This window comes from Neophocaena asiaeorientalis, unplaced genomic scaffold (assembly GCF_003031525.2).
Source record: "Neophocaena asiaeorientalis asiaeorientalis breed wild unplaced genomic scaffold, Neophocaena_asiaeorientalis_V1.1 scaffold515, whole genome shotgun sequence".
In the NCBI taxonomy this organism is placed as follows: domain Eukaryota; kingdom Metazoa; phylum Chordata; class Mammalia; order Artiodactyla; family Phocoenidae; genus Neophocaena; species Neophocaena asiaeorientalis.
The window spans coordinates 4432841-4444723 of NW_020175829.1; positions in this window are offsets into that span (position 1 = coordinate 4432841).

An 11883-nucleotide genomic window follows, 5' to 3' on the forward strand; every position below is an offset into this window, starting at 1 on the left:
TTTTTTTTTTTTTGCGGTACGCGGGCCTCTCATTGTTGTGGCCTCTCCCGTTGTGGAGCACAGGCTCCGGACGCACAAGCTCAGCGGCCATGGCTCACGAGCCGAGCCACTCCGCAGCATGTGGGGTCTTCCTGGACCGGGGCATGAACCCGTGTCCCCTGCATCGGCAGGCGGACTCTCAACCACTGCGCCACCTGGGAAGCCCGTGGACTCAGGGATTTAATTAGCACTAAGAATAGGACAAATGGGACATGAAGCACTGTAAATAGTGTTCAGTACAAAGAAAAACCACCTGTACTTCAAGTAGATAGGACTGTTTCTTCGAGAAAAAAAAATGTATTAACTTGATTGGAAAGGATCCGACATGTTAACAGGCAATATAGAGAAGGTACAGCCAAGAAAAATCATTCACTCATAAAAATCATTATTTAAGAGAAAAATGTTGTTTTACTCAAACTCATTGATACTCATTTCAGTGTTGTTTTTTGTTCTTTTTTCTAAACTCTCCATTTGTTGATAAGAAGTTACAAAGCAAGGAGAGAGGCAATATGCCCCTGCAGATAAGTCAGCTCCCTCTAGATGGGTAGGTAACCCAGTTAAAACTAAGTTGCTCCTGGTTATCTCTTACATTGCTGGTGGGAATGTAAGTCTGATGATTTCTAAAAAAATTATACATTTACTATATGACTCAACAATTGCATACTGGGCATTTGTCCCAAAGAAATGAAAACTTTTATCCACATAAAAACCTATACACAATTGTTCATAACAGTTTATTTGCAGTAGCCAAAAGCGAGAAACAACCAAAATGCCCTACAATAGATGAATGAATAAACAAACTGTGGTATATTCATACAATGGAATATTACTCAGCAATGAAAAGGAACCAACTATTTTTGTTTGTTTTTGAAATTTTTTTTTTCTTTATTGGAGTATAATTGCTTTACAATGGTATGTTAGTTTCAGCTTCACAACAAAATGAATCAGTTATATATATACATATGTAAACCAACTATTGATACATGCAACAACCTGGATGGACCTCAAAGGCATTATGCTGAGTGAATAAGTCAATCTCAAAAGTTCAAATACCATATGATATGATTTATATAGATAGCATTTGCAAAATAACAAAATTATAAAGATTAAGAACAAACTAGTGGTTAGCAGGGGTTAGGGATTGTAGGAGAATGTGGCGTAGGTAGAGAAATTGGTGGGAAAAAATGAGTTTCTAATTCCCACCTCACATGTTACATCTAATTTTTAATGTAAATTATCAAATATTTCTAACTCTATTTTTTAATGTGTGCTAAATATTTTTAAAAGGAGTAACCAAAGCCACTTTCAGAATAATGGTGATGTAAAGCATATTTTCCCATATGAAAGAGGAGATCAGATGATCTATGTTAGTCAGGGGCTTCAAAAAGTGAGGGGGACACTCCAGGGGGTACAGAAGACAATCAATTGGATAGCGGGAAAGAAGTATTAGAATACTTAGAATTTCTATTTAGTGCATATCTTATGCATTTAAAATTTCTATTTTGGAGTATATGTTATGATGTATATATTAGTTTCATAGGACCAGTGTATCATTTACACATAAGTAAATGTGACTATGGGGATGCAAGCTCAAAAATGTTTTCTTTTTTTTTTAAAAAAATTTATTTATTGGGCTTCCCTGGTGGCACAGTGGTTGAGAGTCCGCCTGCCGATGCAGGGGACACAAGTTCATGCCCCAGTCTGGGAGGATCCCACATGCTGCGGAGCAGCTGGGCCCGTGAGCCATGGCCACTGAACCTGCGCGTCCAGAGCCTGTGCTCCACAACGGGAGAGGCCACAACAGTGAGAGGTCCGCGTACCGCAAAAAAAAAAAAAAATTATTTATGTATTTATTTTTGGCTGCACTGGGTCTTTGTTGCTGCACCCGGGCTTTCTCTAGTTGCAGCAAGCAGGGGCCACTCTTTGCTGCGGTGCACCAGCTTCTCATTGCGGTGGCTTCTCTTGTTGCAGAGCAGAGGCTCTAGGCACGCGGGCTCAGTAGTTGTGGCTCATGGGCTCTAGAGTGCAGGCTCAGTAGTTGTGGCACACGGGCTCAGTTGCTTTGCAGCATGTGGCATCTTCCCTGACCAGGGCTCAAACCTGTGTCCCCTGCATTGGCAGGCGGATTCTTAACCACTGCGCCACCAGGGAGGTCCCTCAAAAATGTTTTCCTGATAGGAGTGCATGAAAGAATCCTCCCTAGAAAGATGTCAGGAGAGCCATGTTTGCTGGTCCTCTGTTTACCCTCAACTGTTGGTCTTTTCTTCTTACTCAGCTTGCACTTTCTGTGTGAGAAACCAACTCAAAGAGTTGTAACTGCTATCACTATGGTAAAAGGGTAAGACTCTTATCTCCAGACCAGATTACACTCCTGAGCAATCTTCAAATTCAACTGCCCACAGAGCATATTCTATCAGTATGGGCCCAATAAGCACATCCCCTCCCCCACACTCAAACTGAGCTCAATTTACCCAGCCTTCCTTATTTTAAACCCACTCCCTTTATTATATTCCTCATTCTTGTCTATAACTCACATGATCACCCTAGCTAGAAATATGGTGGTTATCTGAGATTCTTTTCCCCTCTCTCTTGAATTTTACGTCATTAATTTTTACTTTTTCATTATCTCTAAATTCCTCCTGTTTCAGCTCTCCATGTATCAACAAGGATAAATCTCACAAATATAAAAAAAAGTTGCAAAAAGATGCATAGTCCAGGGCTTCCCTGGTGGCACAGTGGTTGAGAGTCCGCCTGCCGATAGCAAGGGACACGGGTTCGTGCCCCGGTCCGGGACGGGTTCGTGCCCCCGGTCACATGCGGTGGAGCGGCTGGGCCCGTGAGCCATGGCCGCTGAGCCTGCGCATCCGGAGCCTGTGCTCCACAACGGGAGAGGCCACAACAGTGAGAGGCCCGCGTACCGCAAAAAAACAACAAACAAGCACATAGACAACCAAAAGACAGAGTCAGTTAGGAACAAAAGTGAGCACAGACATTACTACTAGAAACAATGGACTCACTGTTGTTTGCTGGCTTTTTTCTTTAGTGGGGGGAATGTAAATCAAAGAACAAGAAAACAACTTTTTAGTCAATCAAGACGGGTAAATGACACCTCCAAGGCTTTACACATTCAAGAGAGCTAATTACAGCATTAACAAATGCTTTACTACCACCAAGAGAAAGGACTAGCTGCTTCCATTTCTAATTTCCTTAAATACAGGAAAATTCATGAAATAACTTTATGCCAATATTGCTTGCTACAAAGCAGAGTTCATTTGTGTGGTTCTGGCAAAGAGGTTGTTCATCAATGTTGTGAATGTACACTAGAAGACATCTGATGTGAAATTCATAATTGAAATGTTATGAGCAGTTTAGCATATGGATCCTTCACATCCACTTAATTGCCAGTTTAGTAATAATTTTATGTAATGAGGCATTATTAATAATACGTGAAATACTAAATTGACGTAATACCCTAAAAACGTAATATGACATTTGCCACTGAAAGAATATTATGATTCCAGGTGTCTTTACTACGATTTCCAAAACATATGTGATATTACATAAAATATTAATCTTTACAAACAGCTTGGTTATGATGTATTTCAAATTCATTCTCCAGGTTATAATTTCTTTTTTACAAAATGTGCAAAACTTTGTCCTTGTGGACTCACGTTGCAACTGTTGCTTGAAGCTCCCACCCCGTTGGGTGGTTGCCATCTCGCTCCTCCTCCGTTGAAGTGTCATCTGGTTCACCAGGAGGGGGAAGTGAGATGGAAAAGTAGGAAAGGTTTGTCCCAGTTCAAGCACTGAGTAAAAAGAGGGAAGCAGAAGCCAAATGCTCTCTATTGACAGACTCCTCAAAGTTTCATCACACCTCAGGGATTATTAAAATATCTCAATACAGGGCTTCCCTGGTGGCGCAGTGGTTGAGAGTCCGCCTGCAGATGCAGGGGACACGGGTTCGTGCCCCGGTCCGGGAGGATCCCACATGCCGCGGAGCGGCTGCGCCCGTGAGCCATGGCCGCTGAGCCTGCGCGTCCGGAGCCTGTGCTCCGCAACGGGAGAGGCCACAACAGTGAGAGGCCCGCGTACTGCAAAAAAAACCAAAAAAACCCAAAAATATCTCAATACATTTCCTAAAACCTTCTGATTGGGGCCATGATTATCATTTGCATTTGCGAGGCCTGAGGGAGGAATGCAAATGGAGACTCACATACTGCAGGTTTACATATTTTAAAAGTTATAAGTGAAGCGAACAAACTATTAACTAAAATACGATCCTTTCTACCTTGACAAAAGTCTGTCAAAATGACAAAACAGAAAAATATGTAAAAAGCCTTGGTTTTTATATGAATTAAAAACAGGTAAAATATAGAATATCAAAAACAACTAACCCTGATTATTACTATTCTTTATTATTGCTATTCCACTGTTGGGCTATGGATGAGTAATGAAATAAAAATATATATAATTCATAAAAAATTAAAATTCAGTACACAAAATTTGCTTTCCTTGCTATTCTTTCAGCAAAATTGCTAAAGAGCTGTTATAATCAACATTTTAACATTACTTGTGTTCTATTGACAGTATTGACCTAAATGACTAAAAAGCAGAATGTCATTGTAGGCAGATGGAAATTCTAATATATTTTCATAATCTATATTAAATGCAAACATTCATATTTTTCATATATTTTTTCAAAATTTTCTAAAATATTCACAATTATGCATTAAACTTAAAAGGCAGAATGAAAATTAATTGATGGCTATCATTTAAATCCATTTATTTAAATAATGCTGAAAATTTTAATTTAACCCTTTGAAATTTTAATTAAATCTTTATAATTAAAATGTTTGTATTTTATAAGGACAAAACTATTTGCAGTTACAGCATTTTCTGTTCATCTGGTTGCCAGGGTAAAGAACGAGCATCACACTTCCACATGCGTGTCTAGACAAATATATCTATATACATCTACATAGACATACAGATATAAGAGTGATACGATCAGTTAATACTGCAAAATGATCCTAAGGCATCATGTGCAACCGTTGCAAATACCACACGAGCTTGTGGACCAGGAATTGGAACGCAACTGGAAGAGAAGTAAGAAAATGGATGCTAAGCACTACTGGGAAACAACACTTCATAGTATAATAGTCTATTGCCTTCATGCTGACAGGAAGGATTTGACAAGTTAATTAATTTGTCCTTTCTCTTACCTAAGCGCTTTAGCCTCTCAAGTCTCCCTGCACTCAAAAGCAGTGTCTGCCTCTGAAACTGGCAGTGGCACAGCCCACGCATCTCAGCATTTGGATGCAGTTGCCTTTTGTTTTGAGGACACGGGGGTGGGGGGGGCAGGCCATGTAGAAAAGTGTTTCCTGGGGCCTGGAAGGTATTAGCCATGTAAGCAGATATTTAGAGGTTAGGGTTTTTCTATGTCAGCACTGAGCACTGGATCCCAAGTGACAGAGGTGCACATGTTCCTTGATAAATGTGTGTGTGTGTGTGTGTGTGTGTGTGTGTGTGATTGTAGGATCCTCTAAAGTGCAGGTTCCAGAACAAGACTACCCCTTGCCTGGCTCTAAGTGCAACACAGAACGTGGTACCTATACACAGAAAGAGTTTAATAAATGTTGCTCCCATACCAAATAATAACACTGCCTCAAAGAGTCTGAAATTTTCCCCTACATACTTCCCTTTTTGAGCCAGACTTTAGCTCAGATCTTTCTCCATCTATTCGTCGTGTGTTTGGCGGGGGGGGCGGGAGGAGTGGCCATCATCTTTAAAATTTTGTATCTATGTCCAAGGCTGGTTTAGCTTATCACATTGGTCTTGCCATACAGCATGTTATAGCACTGAAATTCCTCCACAGCATTTGTTAAGCAGTGGTTTTCCTGAACCATATGTGTGCCTCTAACCCTCATATCGCCCACCTCCCTTCCCTGGGACTGACTTCCCAAGATCTCTACAGAGAATCTCCAAGACTCTGCTACAGTGCCTGAGCCACATGTGTGGCTCAATATTTTTAATATCACCCGTGTCAATGTCGTATAGCAGGGAGAAGTACAGGTGAAAGGGACAATGGGTTAACACCGTTTGCACTTGCATCAACAATATTTTACAGAGCATCATTGGTGGAACACTGGTAGGATATTTCTGGATGGCACCGATTTATCTGAATAATAGGAGGAGAAGAGATGCCCTTTCATTGTGAGGTTGGCTACTGAAATCTGATTCAGGGTCAGTTAGAAGGAGAGCTATTTCCATGCTGACAGATGTCCAGTAGCTTTTGTCAAGTGAGTTGGTGGCCTTTATCCAGTTCCAAGTGGCCAGATGTCCAAATCACTAAAATCACCATTCTAAGCAGATGTGTGATCTGATTAAGGTCCTTCTTGGGCTTTTGGACTCAGAGTTCAAAACTGAATTGGAGCAGAGATTGAGACAGACCTGTAGGGAAGAACTACAGCATATTCTGATTCTAAGACAAAACCAAATGCTTAAATGTACCCAGCACTAACCCATTTCGTAGAGTAACCTAGGATTTAATCTTCATGAAATATTATTTTAGCACCTGTCGAAAAGTCTGCAAGAAAACAATTGCTTATTAAAAGTAATTGTGTTATTTCAATGTTGAATATTTTTTGTACTGAATGTTCATCAAAGGCTGGTGAGAGTGAAAGGAAGGAAGAAGAGGCTAACATAATAGGACATTTTCCAAGTTGAAGTCAGTTATTTTGATTTCCAAACCCAAGTTAGCCCAGCCCCTTCCAAGCCCAGATTGAGTGTGGCCTAGGGTTTCTTCCAGAGCTTGGCCCAGCACCAAGAGTTTGCTATTATGAAATAGATTCAACCTTTATATGTATTTTTATACTGTCCATGTTCAGAGACAGATGCATCCTTACGGTTATACAGTTTGGAAATCTCTCTTTAAGAATATCAAATCATAAATTCAAAATTTGTAGGGCCCCAACCAGGGCTTTAAAAAGGGCCCCTGCAAGTAAGGGACCCTGAAACATAGGCTCCAGGAGCATCTTTGTGGACCCACCTCTGTCTAGACAGTTCTCCCTGTGTAGTAGGAACCAGCAGACTCTGTGGAGCTGTGACCTTCTTTTTTTTACTCCTTGTAAGTTCTTTGTTGTGCTATTGTGCCTGCCGTAAAGGAAAATTCAATTTGGGCAAAATCCACGAGGTTTCTATAGCAGGAGAAAATGGATTTTCTGTCATTTAAAAGAGATCTGATTAAAGGGCCACTCCCATATAAAGTCTTGATGAAATGTGAGTCGTGTGGCCAGATTAAAAAAAAAAAAAAGGTAGAATCTGTGCTATTTTCTTTAAGCTTAAAAATGGGTATAGCTGGTATTCATATCTGGAAAACTCTTTCAAATCAACTATATAGTGTCAACCCCTGTACACTCTGAGGTGGTATGGGAGGGGGAGGAGGCCAGTTATTGTATAACTAATGTCTTATCCCCCTTATTGTGCCGTGTAAAGCAGAACATGGAGGGCAGGGATTGAAATGGCCGTGGTATCACTCAGGAATTTAAGTTGAGATGTTGTTTCTGAAGGTTTATTTCCATTTGCTCTAAAAAGATAAATTACAGAAACATTATTACATCCTTCCCTTTTTCTAAGTTTATGGGAGGCAGTGCCTTTGAGAGTCAGGTGGGAGTCCAAGTCCTGAGTGGGGCAATCCAAGGGAGATGGTATACAAGATTCTATGGGACAGACAAGGATGAGACAAAAGGGCCAGGCACCTTAGCAACCTGCTCTGTTCCTGGGCTGGACGCATGTTCTAGAGTCAAGAGGAGGCATCTGGGTCCTGGTGATGAAGGTGAGATAACTTGATTTTTTCATGAGTCATTTAGAAATATTTTTGGATTTCTAAATGTATCAATATTTCTTTTAACTTACTTCTTTTCATTAACTTCTAACTGTGTTGTGATAACTTTTCTTAAAAATATGTTGAGGGCTTCCCTGGTGGCGCAGGGGTTAAGAATCTGCCTGCCAGTGCAGGGGACATGGGTTCGAGTCCTGGTCTGGGAAGATCCCACCTGCCGTGGAGCAACTAAGCCCATGTGCCACAACTACTGAGCCTGCACTCTAGAGCCTGCAAGCCACAACTACTGAGCCTGAGTGCCAAAACTACAGAAGCCCGCAGGCCTAGAGCCCATGCTCTGCAACAAGAGAAGCCACCCAATGAGAAGCCCACACACCGCAACAAAGAGTAGTCCCTGTTCACCGCAACTAGAGAAAAGCCTGTGTGCAGCAACAAAGACCCAACACAGCCAAAAAAAAAAAAAAAAAAAAGTTGAAACATATGACCTAGCATATCATCTATTTTGGGAAATGTTCCATATGTGCTTAAGAAGAATGTCTACTCTCCAACTGTTGATAGGAGAATTCTATATATGCTCATTAAATGATGGTTATTAGTTGTGTTCAAATCTTCTAAGCCTTCACTGATTTTCTGTCTGCCTAACCTATTGAAATCTGAGGAAGAAAAGGAAAACAACTCAGTTTTAAAGTGAGTAAAAGAATCATGCCCCCTGATTTCACACTACATTACAAAGCTATACTAATCAAAACAGCATGGTACTGGCATGAAAACAGACACGTAGATCAATGGAACAGAATAGAAAGCCCAGAAATAAACCCACACTTACATGGTCAATTAATCCATGACAAAGGATGGGGAAAAGACAGCCTGCCTCTTCAAAAATTGGTTGGGGACTTCCCTGGCAGTCCAGTGATTAAGACTTCATGCTTCCACTGCAGGGGGCATGGGTTCGATCCCTAGTCAGGGAACTAAGATTCTGCATGCCACACGGTGCAGAAAAAAAAAAAAATGGTGTTGGGAAAACTAGATGGCCACATGCAAAATAATGAAACTGGATTATTATCTTACACTATACACAAAAATTACCTCAAAATGAATTAAAGTCTTTTGAATGTAAGACCAGAACCATAAAACTCCTAGGAGAAAACATAGATGGTAAGCTCCTTGACATCACTTTTGGTGATATTCTTTTTTAGATCTGACTCCAAAGGCAATGGCAACAAAAGCAAAAATAAACAAATGGATCATATCAAACTTAAAAGCTTTTGCAGAGCAAAGAAAACCATCAACAAAATAAAAAGGCAACCTACTGAACAGAAGAAAATATTCATAAATCAGTATTTTTCTTCCATTCAGTAGGTTAATATCCAAAATTTACAGAAGAGGTTAATAAAAGGAGTAAATATCCAAAATACACAAAAGCTCATATAGCTCAATAGTAACAGCAACAACAAAAAAAACAATCCAGTTAAAGATGGGCAGAGGTTCTGAATAGACATTCTTCCAAAGAAGACACACAGATGGCCAACAGGCACATGAAAAGATGCTCAACATCACTCATCATCAGGGAAATGCAAATCAAAACCACAATGAGGGCTTCCCTGGTGGCGCAGTGGTTGAGAGTCCGCCTGCCGATGCAGGGGACACAGGTTCGTGCCCTGGTCCGGGAGGATCCCACATGCCGCGGAGCGGCTGGGCCCATGAGCCATGGCCACTGAGCCTGTGCGTCCAGACCCTGTGCTCCGCAATGGCAGAGGCCACAACAGTGAGAGGCCTGCATACCGCAAAAAAAAAAAAACAAAAAAACCCAAAATGAGATTTCACCTCATACCTGTCAGAGCAGCTATTATCAAAACAACTAGAAATAACAAGTGTTGACGAGGATGTGGAGAAAGGGGAGCCCTTGAGCACTGTTGATTGGAATGTAAAATGGTGCAGCCACTATGGAAATAGTATTACTCAAAAAATTAAAAACAGAACTACCATACAATTCAGCAATTCCCCTTCTGGGTATTTATCCAACGAAAATGAAAACACTAATTTGAAAAGATATATGCACCCCTATGTTCATTGTAGCATTATTTACAATAGGCAAGATATGGAAGCAACCTAAGTGTTCATCGATGGATAAATGGATAAAGAAGATGTGGTATATATATGTATATAAATATATATACAATAGAATACTATTCAGTCATAAAAAATGAAATCTTGTCATTTGCGGCAACATGGATGGACATTGAGGGTATTGTTTTAAGTGAAATAAGTCAGATAGAGAAAGACAAATATTGTATGATTGCACTTATATGTGGAATCTAAAGAATAAAACAAACCCAAACAAAACTCATAGATACAGAGAACAGACTGATGGCTACAAGAGAAGAGGGGGTTGGGTGTGGGCAAAATGGGTGAAGTGGATCAAGAGGTACAAACTTCCAGTTATAAAATAAATCATGGGACTGTAACGTACAGAATGATGATTCCGGTCAATAATAATGTATTGCAAATTTTAAAGTTGCTAAGAAAGTAAGTCTTAATTGTTTTCGTCACAAGGAAAAAATTTTGTAACTTTGTATGGTAACATGCTAACTAGACTTATTGCAGTGCCATTTCACAATGCATACAAATGTTGAATCATTATGTTGCAAACTTGAAACTAGTGCTGAATGTCAGTTATACTTCAGCTATAAAAAATAAAACAAAATGAGCAAAAGACTTGAATAGGTATTACACAGACTACAAAATATTTACAGCCAATACACATCCAAGAAGATGCTTAACCTCATTAGTAATTAGAGAAACATAAAGACTACAAAGAGATACCACTTTTCATTCATTTAATCTGCAAAATTCAACAAGTCTGACAGTACCATTGTTGAAAGGATATAGATCAGGAGGATTTCTTATATATTATTAGTGGGAGTATATAAAGGCACAACAACTTTGAAAAATAATGTGACGTTATTTTGTAAACATGAACATTTATATACTCCAAGGCGGATCAGTTCTGTAACCAAGAGAAATTCGTACACACATGCATCAAAAGATGTGTGTAAGGAAGTTCATTGCAGCACTACTTGTAATAGCAAAAAACTAGAAAAGATTCAAATACCCATCAACACGAGAACAAATAACTAATGGAATATGTTACAGCAGTAAATAATGAATTAACTATAACTAGCTGCAACAACAACAGATGGGTATCAGTAACACAATGTTACATAAAAAAACAAAAAATCAAGTCCCAGAAGTTACAAAGTTACCTACAGTTTGTACTACTTGTTTTATGAAGGCATATATATATATATATATATATATATACATATATACACACACACACACACACACACACACACATATAATAAAACATTTATCCTATTGCATATACATAAGATAAACACACACTGTAGGACAGTGATTATCTTCTGGGGGTAAGGTGACAAGATAGGGGAGGAACACAAAGGTGGGTGTAAGTTATTGTCAGTGGTTTAGTTTTGGCATCAAGTGGTGATTTCATAGGTGCTTAATACATTACGAGAATAAATAAAAGATAGCACCACACATGAACAATGAAGCCTATATATCATAAACAAGTAGAACAGAATAGTTCTGTCTGCTTGAGGTTCCATTTAAATGTAAATAAATGAAAGATAGGGGAAGGCCTGGGGAAAACCCAGATGTAATGAAGGGGTGGGAGAAACCCAAGCTTTAGCTGTCTGATTGTACTGTGAAGCATAATTTGGCTGGGTCTGCAGACATCTGATCCCCCCAGGCTGGGTTGATGGTAAACAAGTCTGATACTCTTACAAAACAGGTGCCTCAGTTCCACTCACGTTCAAGAGCAAGGTGGCTGTGATGATGCTATCTGTAGGAGGAGCCCTTTTCCAGCTCTCACCAGCCCCAGTTCACTCCTGTGTTGCCCAGCTCTCAGCTAACTGACAGGGGCTGAGGCTTTAGGAGAAGGATGGAGCCTATTTTTAATGAACTAGAGGGGAAGAGCTCAG